This window comes from Callospermophilus lateralis, unplaced genomic scaffold, assembly GCF_048772815.1.
Source record: "Callospermophilus lateralis isolate mCalLat2 unplaced genomic scaffold, mCalLat2.hap1 Scaffold_63, whole genome shotgun sequence".
NCBI lineage: Eukaryota > Metazoa > Chordata > Mammalia > Rodentia > Sciuridae > Callospermophilus > Callospermophilus lateralis.
The window spans coordinates 1,525,825-1,542,578 of NW_027514713.1; the positions used below are offsets into that span (position 1 = coordinate 1,525,825).

Here is a 16,754-nt window from a genome sequence, read left to right on the forward strand (position 1 = left end):
GCCAATACGGAAAGCAGTATGGATATTCCTTGGAAATCTGGGAATGGAACCAGCATTTGACCCAGCTATCCCTCTTCTCGGTCTATACACAAAGGACTTAAAAACAGCATCCTACAAGAACAAAGTCACAACAATGTTTATAGCAGCACAATTCACAATAGCTGAACTATGGAGCCAATCTAGATGCTCTTCAGTGGATGAATGGATAAAAGAAATGTGTCATGCATACATAATGGAATTTTACTCATCAATAAAAGAGAATAAAATCATGGAATTTGCAGGTAAATGGATGGCGTTGGAGAACATAATGCTAAGTGAAGTTAGCAAATCCCAAAACAACAAATGCTGAATGTTCTCTCTGATATAAGGAGGCTAACTAATAGAGGGGTAGAGATGGGAAACATGGGAGGAATAGATGAAATCTAGATAGGGCAGAGGGGTGGGAAGGAAAAGAAGGGTCAGGGGACTAGCAAGGATGTTGGAATGTGAAAGACATCATTATCCAAAGTAAATATATGAAGACACGAATTGGTGTCAACATACCTTATATACAACCAGAGATATGAAAATATGTGCTGTATATGTGTCATAAGAATTGTAATGGATTCTGCTGTTATTTTTTAAAAATTAATTTAAAAAAACTGGCAAAAAAGAAAAAGAAAATGCAAAAAATAAAAATGAAAGAAAGAAAAAAAGAAATGAGAGAGTATATGCTAAAAACCAAAACCAAAACTAACAATGAAACCCCAGAATGCTTCCAGTAATCATACTGTGGAAGTATTGCAATTTTATTCTTTGACTGATATGTATTATTGGACAAAAGAAATGAGCATTTATGAGACATGAAAATTAAATTATTCCCTCTATGTTTCCAAAGCAGAGTTGTCAATGTGGAAGAAACAGTATTCGAAAAAATAAAGATGATAAATAGAAGCTCTACTCTCAATTAAGTATCAATATACACATGGAAGTATAAAGTTCTTAAGCATGTATGTATATCCATACATAAAATATATACACACATATAAAGACACAATAAATATGTAAAATATATACATATATACACACATATAAAGACATAATAAGTAAATACTTATATATACACATATTAAAGTATATCTTCAAATCCTCCCATCCCCCTCCAGTCTCTCCCAGGTCCAGTGGAACTGAGGGTTTCCTGAGTGGTGACAGAAGGATGCAGTAATTACTGTGACCCAGCATGCCTGGTGCAGTCAGTCAATAACTGCACATCCTAGCAACCCTGGTGAGTGGTGCTGGTAGATGGGTGAGAGGCCATAGGTAAGATTGGCCACTCCTCCCTGTAGACCCCTGCTCCACTTCCAGTGGCTGAGAAAGTGAGTGTTGAATTTGTTAAAAATAATTTGTCTCTGGGCATTGGTCCCTAGATCCTCCCTCATACAATGGTAGGTGAAATGGTGCTTGTCTTGTATCTTCCTCTGATGTGGCTGGGACAGGAAGCTCCTTGCTTGCCTGCACAGGGTGAGTCAGAGTGCTGTCCGTCCACCCGTCTGTGACATGGGTGCAGATTTCTGAAGAGTGACCAGAATGCAATATTTCTCTTTTGCTAACTACCATAAAATTAAATATGTGTATTTATATAATCTAATATAGAAGAGTATTTTAAAGCCACAATTAAATTTCAAACTTTTTTCACCAAAATATATTTCTTCTGATACACATCAAATTTTGTCTCTTGTTATTATTATCCCATAGATTTCTTGGGTGCTAGATAAGCATTATGAACTTTCATAGATTATTTTCACTTATATATCTTTAGCTAGTATATGCAAACAATTCATGCTAAGGTTTTATTTACATTGAAGCTAATCATTAGTTTTCTTTTGGGATGCACTCAAGTAATTTTAAATGATACAGAAAATTAAACTCACACTGCCCTTAACATAAAACTTTCTCTTCTGCTATTTAGTAAAAATGGATCACAAAGCTGTTAAATTTGTGCTGTTCTGCTGACAGTGAAACTTAATGAATGCCCGTATGCTATCAAGTGAAAGTTTAAAAAGTAGAGCTAAAGAAATTTCTTTTTTTTTTTAAAGAGAGAGTGAGAGAGGGAGAGAGAGAGAGAAAGAATTTTAATATTTATTTTTTAGTTATCGGCGGACACAACATCTTTGTTTGTATGTGGTGCTGAGGATCAAACCCGGGCTGCACGCATGCCAGGCGAGCGCTCTACCGCTTGAGCCACATCCCCAGCCCAGAAATTTCTTTATTGTATGTGAAATGTGAGTTTTTTAGAAAGCGAATTGGCTAAAAGCAATTTAATGAGGTACCTTCTAAATTGAGGTGATAAGAGTAAAAAGAAGGCTTTGTAGTGCTGCAGTCCGGCTGGGCAAAATAACCAGGAGGTGAAAAGCAACTTGAAGGTTGAAGTGGGAACTGCTTTATTGAGGAGAAACTCAGCAGGAACTGAGCAGGAACTCAAGGTAGCTGGTACCCAAGGTAGCAGGCACCACTTTATTGCTGAACAGCAGAGGTATATATACCTAACTGATTTCACACAGCTTGACTCAATTAGCATTATCTAGATACAGCAGTCAGCCAATAAAGAATCCTTATCATCTTAATGGCTCCGTGGCATTGCCTCACAAACCACTCCTCCTGGCAAACTGCCAGATGCCATCTTGACTTGTTTTGTGGTCTCCAACATTGTAGAAGTTGTGAGAAAGCAATTTAGATGTTCCTGATGATGTCTAAGAGGCCTGGGTGCCTAGAATCAATCTAAATCTAAAACTACTTCAAGGATATTGAATAGGAACACTGTGTCGAGTACCATTTTTGTATTTATCTTTGCTTGTTGATCTGCAATCACTCTTAAGACATTAATTATTTATTGTACTGTTCCATTTAAAGAGTCAGAGAATGAAGACATAAATCTCCAAAGACCAAAGTGATGTTCCTGAACAGGAAGTTTCTCTATGTGTCCTGTATCCATGACTACTTTTTATTTTTTCATTATATTTCAACTAGATTTGGAAAAACTCTCATATTACTTTCAGGTCTATATTCATGTAAGTTTTGACTTATCTCTTGAATGTCCCAACTTCAAGAGATAACTCAAAACTAATAAAAATAATTTATTATTTACCAAAGACATATTTAGCCTAAACTTCTACGATAAATATGCCTTTGGTAAATAATAAATTAAAACACCTCATTATGTATAAAGCCATAAATAACTTTCCGCATCATTTATTATTTACTACCAGCAAGACATCTGTTAACAGTTTACACACATTATCTAATTTAACACTCATGGTTCCTAATAGGCTCCATATAAGATGCTCAAAGATCACTGACTTTTCCAAGTTTTGAAATATTAATGAAGAAAATGGGCATTTTAACCCAGTTCTTCTCAGGCTGAAAATCAAATGAATTATTGTTTAAAATATTAAATACAAAATCATAACTGTGTGAAAAATTTAATGAGCCAATTTTTAATTTTACATTGAACTGGCTTTATATAGAAAAGGCTAACGTAAGAAAAGGTAATGAGAGATTTGACTGCAAAATTATTTTAAATGACTTCACAAAAAAAGAATCCATAAATTGCAAATAAAATTAGTATTATATCTATCAAATAGTAAAAATTTACATGAAAAAGTGATATTATAAATTGAAAAAAAATAATGCTTGTACAATTAGAAAGAGACAGGGCACATACCTTACTAAATAAGAAATACAGAGGCAGCATTAACATATAAGAAATGCTGAAATACATACTAACTAATATGTAAAAATTTTTAAGGTGAAAAATCATTTTAGAATTTAGAGATGGGCAATATTTTTTTAAAAAAAATTTAAAATATTTGTAAAAGAAAAAAAATTGCTTTGAAAGAAAGAAAAGAGAATTCCAGGTTTTAAATATGTTGGAAGGAAGAGAGAGAGAAAAAAAAGGAAGAGTAATCAATATGAAAATCACTCAAATCAGTCAATGTGATGAAAAACCAAAAAAATAAAAAATAAAAAAATAAAAAACACCAATGCGCAACAAAATCATCAAATTTACTGGATTTTAAGTCCACTACTTATGGTGAAAAAAGATAAATTTATTACCACCATATATTACAAAGGTAATATAGTATTACCTCAGACTAGAAAAATGAAGAATAGTGTTACTTTATTAGATAATTAACAACTTATGCAAATGCCTGGAATTTTATTGAGTTTGGAGCTGAGAATTAAACCAAGCGTCACAAAGATTTACAGATTATCTCTTAGTGATAACATTTTTTTAAATTTTTTGCCTACTAAGAGTTGTTTCAGAGTAATGTCTTTATTGTTTCCACAATTTAAGAACTGAAAACAACTGTGTTGTAAAAGATGGAGGACAATGGGAAAAGTTTAAGCTGCATTTGGACTAATCAAAGAGCAAATTAATGTATTTTCTGATTTTAAAAAATACTAAAAAATATGAACCCCTTTTAGCTCATGAATATTCTTCCAAAATATAACCAGTATATATATATATATATATATATATATATATATATATATATATATATATATATATATATATATAACACTATTTATATATGAAGATTACTGTGACATTGTTTATTGCATATATATATATATATATATATATATATATATATACACACACACACACACATATACACACACACTATTTATATATGAAGATTACTGTGACATTGTTTATAGCATCTGAAAATTGACTGTAGCTTCTACAAGTCTATATAAAGGAATGAATTTATTTTTAGCATATCCATTATGTGAAAAAAAATTATTAACTTAAAATTATGATGCCAATTTATTTACTCTAATATTAGGTATAAAAAGGTAATAAAGTTGAAAAAAAAACATGTTTGATCCTGGTTTTGAAAAATGCTAATCCAGTAGTAATGATTCATAAGATTATATAGAAAATATTAGCCATTATCAAGAGGATAATTCTTTTTTAATTTTACATTGAACTTTATGAACATAAAAAATTGACATCCTATTCCTAAAATATTGTTAGATGTTTGACAATAGGTAGAAATAACACGAAATTAGAGAATGAGTACTAATGCTAAAATTTAAGCTACAACTTTATTACCACCTATGTGAATAATGAAACACATTATTTTAAAGTGTTCCTCATTCTTTGGTCAGTTGAAAATGTAAGGCTGTATATGAATATACTTTGAACATGAAGTAATATTTATAAAATTACTTTTTTTTCAGAATAAAGTCTTAGAACACTAAATTTTCTTATGCTTCATAAAAGCACTATTGTGCTTCTTACCAGGCCAATAATAATAACACTAATAATAAAAAATTTTTCAAGGCTGAGATTTCCCTTTCATGCTCAGAAGATAAACAGACAATTGGCACCAAATTATAGATTTGGGACAAACCAAACCTTGATCTGTCAGTACAAGTAGAGAAAGTGAAGCTCAAGGGCTGCAAAAGGATTTGATAGTACAACAATTTGTTTGTTTGTTTTGGTACCAGTGATTGAACTCAGAGGCCCTGAACTACTGAGCCACATCCCAGCCCTATTTTGCATTTTTTAAGATATTTTTTAGTTGTTGATGGACCTTTATCTATTATTTATTTGTATGTGGTGCTGAGAATAAAACACAGTGCCTCACACATGCTAGGCAAACACTATATTATGAGCCACAACCCCAGCCCTCAGATTTTGTATTCTTATTTAGAGATGGTCTGAGTTGCTTAGCGCCTTGCTGTTGCTGAGGCTGGCTTTGAACTTGTGAGCCTCTAAGCCACTGGGATTACAATTGTGCACCACCATGCCTGGCTGATAGCACAACAATTTATTAAAGCAGAAGCATCATCTGTGAATTTATTGGACAGCTTCTGCTAACACCCTTTCAAGTGCAATCATGGGCTTTCTTTCATTCTAACTGATGACTGATTCCTTTCTCTTCTTCTGTCCAGATAACTTTAAGCTCCTTATCTTTATTGAATCTAACTTAGAAAACAAATGTGTTGTGTTCTAACATCAAATATGAAACACATTTTTGTGTTTTAATTTTCCATATTATATCCCTAAAATCACAGACACTTCAAAAAGACATTACATTGTGTTTTATGAACATTCCAAATAATAAGTAGCTAAGATAAATATTTTCTGAACTCTGAAAGTTAAAATCTGGTACTTCTTTATATTCTCATATTCTAAAATAGCTACTGGTACTTCTTTGTATTCTCATATTCTAAAATAGCTAATATGATGGGCATAGGTGTTCAAACTGGAGAGATTTAGTAGAGACTGACACTAGAGGGTTGAAAATTGTTCGCCTTGGTTTCTTCTACTTTAATTATCATTTGTTAGTTGAGTTCCCCTTAATTTTATGTTGGAATATTATAAAAATATCCTGACTCTCATGTGTGTGTGTGTGTGTGTGTGTGTTTCAATTTACTTTTTAAGCTCATATGTCTGATATCAGCACCTCCCTATATAAGCACCGTAACTGTCCCCAGTAAAAAGTAAAAGCAGACACACTTAAAATTTATCTCCAGTGCTTTCCTAACTGACTGTGAGGAATGAGCCTCTCTTCACTCTTATCTCCTGGTTGTTCTTAGTACTCACATCAGCATCAGACCCAGTGGGTAAAGGACAAGGGCCCATACTTCTATCCATCTTGGGCAGAGATTTGGCGCTTCCGTGAACCCCCAGGATCAAAAGTTAGCTAGAAAGGTCTAAAGATGCATCATAAAAAGTCAGCAACCAGGCAAGGTGGAGGGAACACAGAACTTCTCTGTGCTACTGTGGAATGGGGTGCTTGGTCCCCAGAGAATTGCCAAAGCACAGGCTAGAACCTGAATCTAGGTCTAAACCACCTGCATCTGAATAAGAGAAAATTATAGAGAAAGGGAAAAACGAAACTATTTGCAGCTTGGTCATACTAAGAAGACAGCTATCCTGCCTTTTCCCAACCTATGGAGCTTAGAAACTTGTGGGAAGTATCACTAATGAAGAGGAAAACTCGGAAACACACACATGTAGAATCTGCCAAGCTGGGGGCCTGCGCAGAAGACGACAGATGGATGTGTTCTCTCACTTGTGCTGTATTCTCCTGATTCAGGGGCCAGGGCTTTGGGACAGTTCCAGTTTCCCTTCTTTACCTGGGGTGCTTGCCTATAGGAAGCTGGGTGGGAGAAAATAGCTTAATGAACAGATTAGCAGGAAATGGCTGGGGACTGAGGAAAAAATATCTTTGGGGGCTTCTTAGCATTCTTTAACTTTAAATGGGCCCCCATTACTGTCTACCGCCCCAATTTCTGTCTTTTCCTCAGTCTTGAGGGCTCTGAGTGCCATGTCATCTGGCTGGTCAGCATTTGTTGCTGGGCTGTGGTGTGAACCCCATCAAGACACCTGGGACAGAGCAGATGCTTATATCTGAACACAGAGCACTGTCACAAACTGTAAAGCAGCAGGCAAAAGGAGCCCATGTGCAGAGGTGCCCAGGATGCCCAATACTGCACCTGGTGGAGGACACCTCACTTACTCTGGGCTGACACCTTTGACTCTGCCAACTTCGTCCTCTTGAGTGGCTTTCTCTGACGATGTTGCTGATCTTACACCAGGTGATTTTGTCCCTCATTGCTGGCGGAATTGCCCAATCAGAGGGGAAGACAGTGTGGAAAGGTACTTTGTGTCAAACTTGAGTGACAGAGAGGGTTAAAAGTAGCGGTTCTTAGACTGAACTTACCTGGAACCTATCATCAATTTAGCTCCATGGTCCTGTAACGAATGCAGATGCTGTTACTTGGAGTTTTGTTCCTGTGAGAAATTGACTTATAATTATTTAGTCTCAGAGTTCCAGAGTTTCAGTCCATGGTCACTGGCTCTGTTGACTCTGGGCCCCAGGTAGAGCATCATGAGGGGGAGCTCCTGGCAGAGGAAAGCTGCTGGCTTCTTGGGGGCTGGGAAGGAGAGGGAGAGGCAGGGCCTGGGGATGAAATCACCCTTTCTCTCCCTAAGCCCCTCATCCTTCCTCCCCACCTTCCAGTATTCTCCTTCAAGATGACCCAGTAAAGGACTGATCCGTCAGCGAGGTCAGAGTTGTCTTGATCCAATCACTTCCCCCAAGCCCTACTCTGAACACTGCTGCCCTGGGGACCAAGACTTCAACACAGGACTTTGAGGGGACAGTCCAATTGCAAATCTTCTAATGCCTACCATGTACACACTCCAGATGGACAAGTACCATGTGCAGGTGTAAACTCTGGTCTCTCACCATCACCAGCAACAGCACACAACAGATTTGGGTGTGAAAAGCTCAAGATTTTTGGGTTTTGTTGGTCTTGGAGATTGAAACCAGGGTCATTGAAGCACTGAGCTGCATCCCCAAACTTTTCATTTTTATTTTGAGACTGGGTCTCACTAAGTTGCTGAGGTGGTCCTCAAATTCACAATCCTTGCTGGGATCACAGGCATGTGCGACCTCACCTAGCTTAAGATTTTTGTTTTTGAATCCTGCAAGATTTTCCTGGAACACCAGAGGGATTTTAAAAGGTTCATTTTAAAGAATCTAACATAAGCAAGGAGTGATAGAAACAGAGCAGCAGCTGACATTTTGTAGAGAAGTCCCTGCCATCCCTGCCATGGCTGCTGGCATTGGGCCACATAGTAAAGGGTTCTCAACAGGCAGAAAGGGCAAGAGCTGCTGCCTCTATCAGAATAGCCTTCCTTAGCCCACCTACCACAAAACAAAAGATGTTTCCCTCAAACTGCTACCTAAAATAGAAGGTGGCTATTTTAAAGCTTCAGTATTCAATAACTTGTCCTTATACAAATTATTGACTTCCAGATATTTTAAAATGTATGACAATAATGCTCCTTAACTATCTTAAAGTTTCATTGCTCAAAGTCCACTGACTATGTCTTTAATATGAGATTGCTTTCTAATTAAAGTCTTTTTATCCTAGACACTTAAATTACAATAGTAATTCTCAAACTTGAGGCGGCTTCGGGCGCGGCGCGGCGGCGGCGGGTGTGCGAGGCGCAGGCTGTTGTGTTCCCAGCTCTCCTCTTTCCCCTCTTTGGTGGGTGGAGGAGGCCGAAGCGGTGCTGGGTGCGCTCCCCCTTCCTTCCCTCCGCGACTTTCCCTGGCCTTCTCGCGCTGCGTGGTCTCTCCGACGCAAGACTGTCCCGGCCGGGATATGGCTCGTGGGCAGCAGAAGATTCAGTCTCAGCAAAAAAAAATGCCCAAAAGCAGGCTGGACAAAAGAAGAAACAAGGACATGACCAAAAGGCTGCTGCCAAAGCTGCCTTAATATATACCTGCACTGTCTGTAGGACACAAATGCCAGACTCTAAGACCTTCAAGCAGCACTTTGAAAGCAAGCATCCTAAGACTCCACTTCCTCCAGAATTAGCTGATGTTCAGGCATAAAGTTGTTTACAGGTGAATTCATGACACCTTTGACTCTTCTACTGTCTCAGACCTTAGGTAACAAACCCGCAGCTGCTTTTCTAACAAAGTGTTGATCAGCAAAAATAAAGGGGCTACAGAAACACTCATTGTTGTGCTGTTCCCTTTTGGGCTTCATGCAAAGACAATTCTGTGTAAATGTACAGTTGACTCTGATTTGGAAATCTGAAAATCAGTCCATCCTTGTTATAAAATTTTTTTTACAATTGTAATTATATTGATGTTCATATTGTGTAAAATAACTCATTTAATAAAGTAGTACTTTAATTTTACAACATCACAGGATAAATGGTTCTACATATTCTGTTCTAACTTTCCTTATTTGCCTTATAAATATCTAATGAATTCAGCAGCTAGAATTACAAACACAACTTTTATCTCCCTTTCTCAGCTCAGTGCAGGTTCCTTAAACTAAAGCAGACTCATTCATTTAAATTGTGCATGTAATTTTATTGGCAGTTGATGATTTAGGTGAAGAATGACTTTATCTGCTGCCTTAGAATATTGCAGTTAAGTATCATACCCCCAATGATCATTTCACATGAATAGAATTGACAAATTTAAATTTCCTGTATGAATTGATTGTGTGTAGCTACCAGTCAGGGGTACCCTGTAGAAAACTATTACATTTGTAAAAACAATTGGATTATCAGTGAGCCCTTCTAAAAAATAAGTTTCTGAAGTATATGTCAAAACAAAAATAATCATTAGTCCTATTGTTTAATAGAAAATATGATGGAACAAATGTGAACTAGTAAAAAAGATTTTTTATAAATTATAGTGGATTTATTTACAGATTGTTCAAGCTCTTTAATTTTAAATTGAAGCATAATTTTTGAAGGAGTTTTAGGAAGTTATTAATTATTTGGCCAATTTTATGAATGAATTTTTGCATTAACAGGAATTGAAATTATTTGTGATTGGTTAATTCCCAGAATCCTCTCTATTGAAACGTTGAATTTAGGAATTGGCATTCTGGTGGTTTCTAAAATCAGACCATATCTTATAGTATGACTTCCATTCAAACTAGAAAAGTATTAAAATCAACCAGTATGCTTAATCTTTGGGGACTAAGGATGGGAGGTGCTTTTGTTCAGTTGGATAAAGTAAATGCTACCCAGTTAAGGAAAACTCAATTTTAGTGTTCTTTTAATTTGCTTTTGTCAACTATTAACTTGTACAAATGAAACTGCTGTAACTCAGTTTAAATTGTAAAATTAACATAATAGGAAGAACACTAAAATATTTACTGCTAACTGCTTAGAGCCGCATATCTGATCCTGTGGATTACAAAATGCATTCCCTCCTTCTGCTGTAACTCATTGCTGCATTTGTTTTGTAGCTCCACATACTCTGCCCACCTTGTTTGTCTTCACTGTAAGTTTAAAATAAGATGTTTGCAAGGAAAAGCTTCAGTGCTGATAGTTTCTTAGCAACTCCTATTCTTAGGCCCTTATTTTTAAAATCAGTTCTTTTGTTTCTTGTATTTAATTTCCTAAGTTTCAGACTTAATGTTGTTTCCTAATATGTCAATTGCCAGAACATTAGTTCTACCTAATTTCTTGTGGTGTTTATTGTAGAAGTTCTGGTTAAATTACAGTTTATAAGTTTTTGAAAGTGTTTTGAGCATATGTGTGTTTATTTTTAGTAACAAATCATTTAAAACCCATTCACAAATTTTGGTTTAAATTTTTTTTTTATTTGTTTTACTGACTGTAATTCAGAATAAAATTTTTTGTTCTTGTATTTAACCCTTTTTTTATAAGCAGCTGAAGACACCATATTTAACTCTGTATTCAGTGATAGGGAAATAGTCGGATTGATCTTATATAAGACATTGATTCTCAATATGGGGATTATTAGTACAATCCCCTTTTTGTGTTTTGAGTTAAATCTGCTATAAGAAAAAAAAATCCAAGTCTTAAATATCTTTGTTTATTTAATTTGAAGATTCTTTAACAGATAACAGCAAAGTTTATTTAAAAACTGTTATGGTGTCTTCAAAGACTTGATAAAATACACTGAGAGAATTGCCATTCTGTATTTACATTAGTTGCCAAAAGAAACGGGGTTAAGATTAAACTTGTTCCCATTCTCTTCAAATGGATATCCCCGTGTTTAATTTACACACTGTGGCCTCAGTTGTGTGCTGTAATGTCTTATTAAAGAAGATATTAAAGAAAACTAAACTAATCTAATTTATTTTACATTTTAAGAGGTTTTGATATTGCCTCTTTTTTCTTCTTTCTAAACATAGAAGAATTGTCTCTTGAGTGTGGCTTGAGTTCAAAGAACAACAAGAGATTTCTTTCATTTTTCATTTTTTTTCTTACATTCTTTTGTGTATTTGGGGTCTGTAGAATACTTCTTAAGAATGAACAGAAAGAGTTTATCATTCTGAAACCTTGCAAGTTAGAATAAGTGAGTTGTTGGAAGAGGGACGTAATTACTGTTAACATAAATACAAAACATAAAATACTTAGATCAATTAATTGAACTACTTGGATAAGTCCTTGATGACCTTGATTTCCATTTTAAGATAATACTTTTGGTTTTGTATTAAAGACACTACATAGATAATAATCACATCATAATTCAAACCTGAGATGTAGCATGAATAAGGTAGAATTTACAAACATTACTGCCCCCCCCACTCCCCGTTCCTTATTTTTCATTCTTGTAATACTTGGAACATACTTGGCCTATAATTCCAGGGACTTTGGAGGCTGAGGCAAGAGATTGCAAGTTCAAAACAACTTAGACCCTAAGCAGCTTAGTGAGACCATGTCTCAAAAAAGGGATGTGGGTATGTGGCTCAGTGGTTAAGTGCCCCTGGGTTCAATTCCTGGTACCAAATAATAATGTGGGTTGTGTAAAGGACTTTTCCCTAATACATGATCAACCACACTCCAAACTATAATTGAAATGTTATATTTAAACTACTCAGTCTGAAATGATTTGTACTAGATTTCTAGTTTGGAGGTTTGTTTGAGAGTGTATGGTAGTAAAGAACAACACTAGGGGGTTGTGTTTACTTGACTTTACACTCTGAAATAGTTCAAAGTAGCTTAATTTCCATAGAAATTTTAAAAATATAAGACCATTCATTGTGCAGATTTGATAAAACATCCATCTGAAAGAATAGATGTTTTATTAAGAAAAGTTCATCCTGTCATTAATTGTGGATTACCATGTTAAACTAAAAATATCTTTTTCATTTTAAATGTTCTTTTGGTAAGTTGTTTACTGAATTACTTTTTTTTTCCTTTTAAACCACCAGTCTTTAGTTTCAATTCTTTGCATAGAGTGTAATAGTATGGTTCCAAATTTAAAATTTGGTATCTACAGAGGCAGATTTCAGTCATTTATTATTTGTATTATTATGGGTATGTTTTCAGTATGAATTATATTAAATCATACTACTTTTTAGTCATTTTTATGTACATAGCATCATTATCTCTAATGGCTTAGTTTTTGTAGGCCAAATAAATATCGCACTTTATCACTAAAAAAAAAAAAAAAAAAAAATTCTCAAACTTATTAGAAGATCAGATAATCCTTGATGATGTCAGTGTTTTTCTGTACCAGGAATCTGTGAACCATGTGGAACAGACCCAAATGCAGTACCTTTCAACAGACTTCAAGAAGCCGAGTACTTAATTCATACTTAGTAGAGGATGGCTTAATATTTTAAGTAATTTGTAAATTGCTTGGATGTTTTACTTCTATTGCATATATTTATAAACATTTATCCCATTTATTCTTACCAATTTTATTTCTTTCTTTCTTTCTTTCTTTCTTTCTTTCTTTCTTTATTTATTTATGGTACTGGAGATTGAACTCGGGGGCATTAACCCTGAACCACACCCTCAGCCTATTTTGAACTTCATTTAGAGACAAGGTCTCACTGAGTTGCTCACCACCTCACTAAGTTGCTGAAACTGATTTCGAACTTGCAATCCTCCTGCCTCAGCCTCCTGAGCTGCGGAGACTATAGGTGTCTGCCACAACAACCGGCCACCAAATTCATTTTTTGAATTATTTCTTTATTACCTACTCATGAAATTTGAGATACATAGTCAATACTTTAACCTAAAACCCTAAAATCACAGTAATAATCCTTAAGCAGGATACCCCAGCCCCAAACAAAAACAAAACTAAATAAACATGTTAAAGTTTTGAAGAAACCTTTATTTTCTCTAAAAAATCTAAATTAACCCATTTGTCAGAGATTCTGCTATGTTAAGATTTTAGCCATGAGCCAAAGCACCATGTATGTAAGTACCAAGTCTATACACAGGCAGTTAGATCTGAGTCATGCTGTGATCTGCTGAAGCCACTTGGTCATATGATTTCACTTTATAATCCTATGTGCAAGTCTTTATCAAAGTCTTCCATGCCCAGTTAATTTATTTCCTTCCTTCCTTCCTTCCTTCCTTCCTTCCTTCCTTTCTTTTCAGAGAGGCAATTTATTCAGGAAAGCAGATTCACATTCAAGGGTGCAGGCTAGTTAATTTGAGGATTGGTGGACAGTCCCCTTTGAGCAATGTAACTTTAAGATAGGTAAGGAGCATTTTAGTCTCCTTGAATAAGAGGAGCTTACCAGAAAAGGAGCAGAGAGGGCCCTAGAGTCAAAAGCTTCCTTTGAAACAAAACAGATGTATAATTTAAGTGTGCAAAACCAAAGGGTGAATTTATCACTAAAACCCCCTAAACCCATAAGAACAAAAGGACAAAAGCGAGGCAGAGGCAGCCGTGTACATCCTAGGTGAAGTTGCTCTGGGACTACAGAGTTGTAGGCACTAAGTACCTGGCCTTTCAGGACTCCAAGACTTATAGGATTTTTAAAGAATCCAGGCCTGGAGGAAAACAGGCCTGGGGCTGAAGGTGAGGGCGATCTTTTAGGTACAGAGCTGCAGTCCCTCTTTCCTTCCCTGTTTCCCTCCTTTCTCCAGGTCCTTATTTCTTCAAAGCTACCTCACTGTGAGATCGCTGTGTGTCACAATTCACTGACAGCTGTCAGGACCCTGGCCTGTTAGCACCCTGAAGGGAGCATCTGTCTCTTCTCTTCAGAGTCCCAGGAATATCAAGTTAAGTTTTCAGCAGGACTGTTGTCATCAGGCATCATTTCCTCTAGCCTCTGCCAGTCCAGCACTCAGGGCACATAACTCTGCTCACTCCCAGCTGGTGCTGCTGTCCTGCAGCCAAACCACTGTCCCTGTTCATCCCCAGGGGCCCAGACACCTCAGGGCTCCTTTAAAACCACAGCCCCCTGGGGAAGTCTGTGGCAGGGGTGCAAGTTGGTAATAAGGACATGCCCCAGCTCTGTAGACCTGGGGACACTGGGGCTAGCCTGTGGGGAAGAGGCAGGTTCTGCCTGGTCACAAGTGCCCCTAGCTGAGGAGCTTGAGGACTATGAGAGATCCCGGGCCTGTGGTAGGACTTTCTTCCCACCCTTCAATGAGCACCACACAGGAGCCTATGGGACTCCTGTCGGGGTCAGAAGACCCAGTGCAACATGGCAATCTGCATGTGCCTGGGGAGGGCTGGAGTAGGGGAGAAGAGAAAGGGGAGACCCAGGCTTCCCAGGGCTGAGCACAGAGGAAACAAGGTTTAGAGACCAGGCATGGGGTCCCTATTTAGAAAGCAGCAGGCAGAGATGCCCCTGGCACCAGCAGGAACTAGATGGGAAACTGGGGCTCTCAAACTCCACAGTTACACTGTGACCCCAAACCCCTGATGCCCAGGACAGCACCCCCAATGGAATCATTCAATTCAAGGGACAAGAATCAGAAACTGAATTTGGCCAGGGCTCTTCAGGTCTCTGACTTGAACCAATGAGGGCAGAGGTCATTAGGTCCAATGAAATGTTAGACTAGAGGAAAGTCAGTCTTGAGGGTACTGACAACCTCTCCAATGAGCTGTGCCTGCCCCTCCCCCACCCATTATGACATCAATAACATCCTGGATACAAAGGAGAGAGGGTGGGCAGAGCTCCAACAGACTACCTGGAGACACTTCTCAGACCACCAGGGGAGAGGTCACAGTGAGGCATAAGACACAGTGCCCTGTTTCCATGAACAGAGAAGAACCCAAGAAACATAGAGATCAGGGCCAATGTCACATCAGAACAGGAGACATCTGAGAACACTGAGTGCTGAATTCACATGAGGAATAAGATATTAACTGGTGACAAAGAAATTTCCCCAGCAGTACTCAGACAGCTCAAGGTCTTGCAAATGAGTGCCCTATGCACAGGAGAAATAAATGCCCCCAGGATATTAGTGAAAGAGAACTTTGCCAAGAAGTGCTCAGTATCCTTAGGACACATGGAGGGTGCATCCCCATCACAAGGTCTATTTCCTCCTCACCCACACTGGCCCAGGTAAGACAGACATGGGGCTGAGGGATCCCCTGCAAAACATGTCTGGGACTCTGAGCCCTGTGAGGGAGCTCTCCTCTCCAAAAGCGCTATTTCACCAGGGTTCCTGATGGTGAGCACCCTGAGCACCCCAGTGCTCAAGCTGGCGTCCTGAGGGTGAGCACCCCTCACTCAGCAGTGCTCCAACAGCCCTGAGTGTGGAGGGGAGCCGCCCTGGCCCTCAGGGGCTCAGGCTTCCTTAGTTCCTGAAGGTGAGCACCCCCTCCCTTCAGCAATGCTGGACCTGGCCTGCCTGCTGTGGGTGAGTGCCCCAGGTGGCCTGCAGTCCCCAGGGCAACCTGAGTGTGGAGGGGAGGTGCCTTGGCCCTGGGGAGGGGGGTCTCTGGCTTCCTTCCTTCCTGGGTGTGAGTATCCCTCCCTTCGGCAGTGCTGGGCCTGGCCTGCGGGCTGTGGGTGAGCGCCCCAGGTGGCCTGCATTCACCAGGGCGCTCTGGGCCCTGCTGGTGAGCGCCCCTCGGCCTGCAGTGCTCAGTGTGCTCCGGAGTGCTGCTGGTGGGCGCCTGGCGGCAGCGCCCCAACTCCCCAGGGTCCCAGCCCTGTTCCCTTTCCCCAGGGTCCTGTTGGGTGGGCCCCTGGGTCCCTGGCATTCATTCTGCACTGCGTCCTGCAGGTGAGCGCCCCTCGCCCGCCAGTGCCCAGTGTCCTCAGGGTCCTGAGGGTGAGCCGCCTGCCTTGTGGGGGGGCCCAGCAGGCTTCCTTGTCCTCTGGGGCCTGCGGGTGAGCGTCCCTCGCCCGCGGGTCCTCGGTGTGCCCGGGCCTCTGGGGTTAGCCCCCCAGGCGCACCAGGGACCAGTGACCTCTGGGGCCCGCGGGTGAGCACCCCTCGCCCTCTGGTCCCCAGTGTCCTCTGTATCCCCTGGCTGAGT

General features: G+C 38.8%; 1 pseudogene; it reads left to right on the forward strand.

Moving 5' to 3' along the window:
• Nucleotides 1–9,065: 9,065 nt before the first annotated feature.
• LOC143389462 (zinc finger protein 706 pseudogene) lies at nt 9,066–9,626 on the forward strand (annotated as a pseudogene).
• The last annotated feature ends 7,128 nt before the right edge of the window (nt 9,627–16,754 follow it).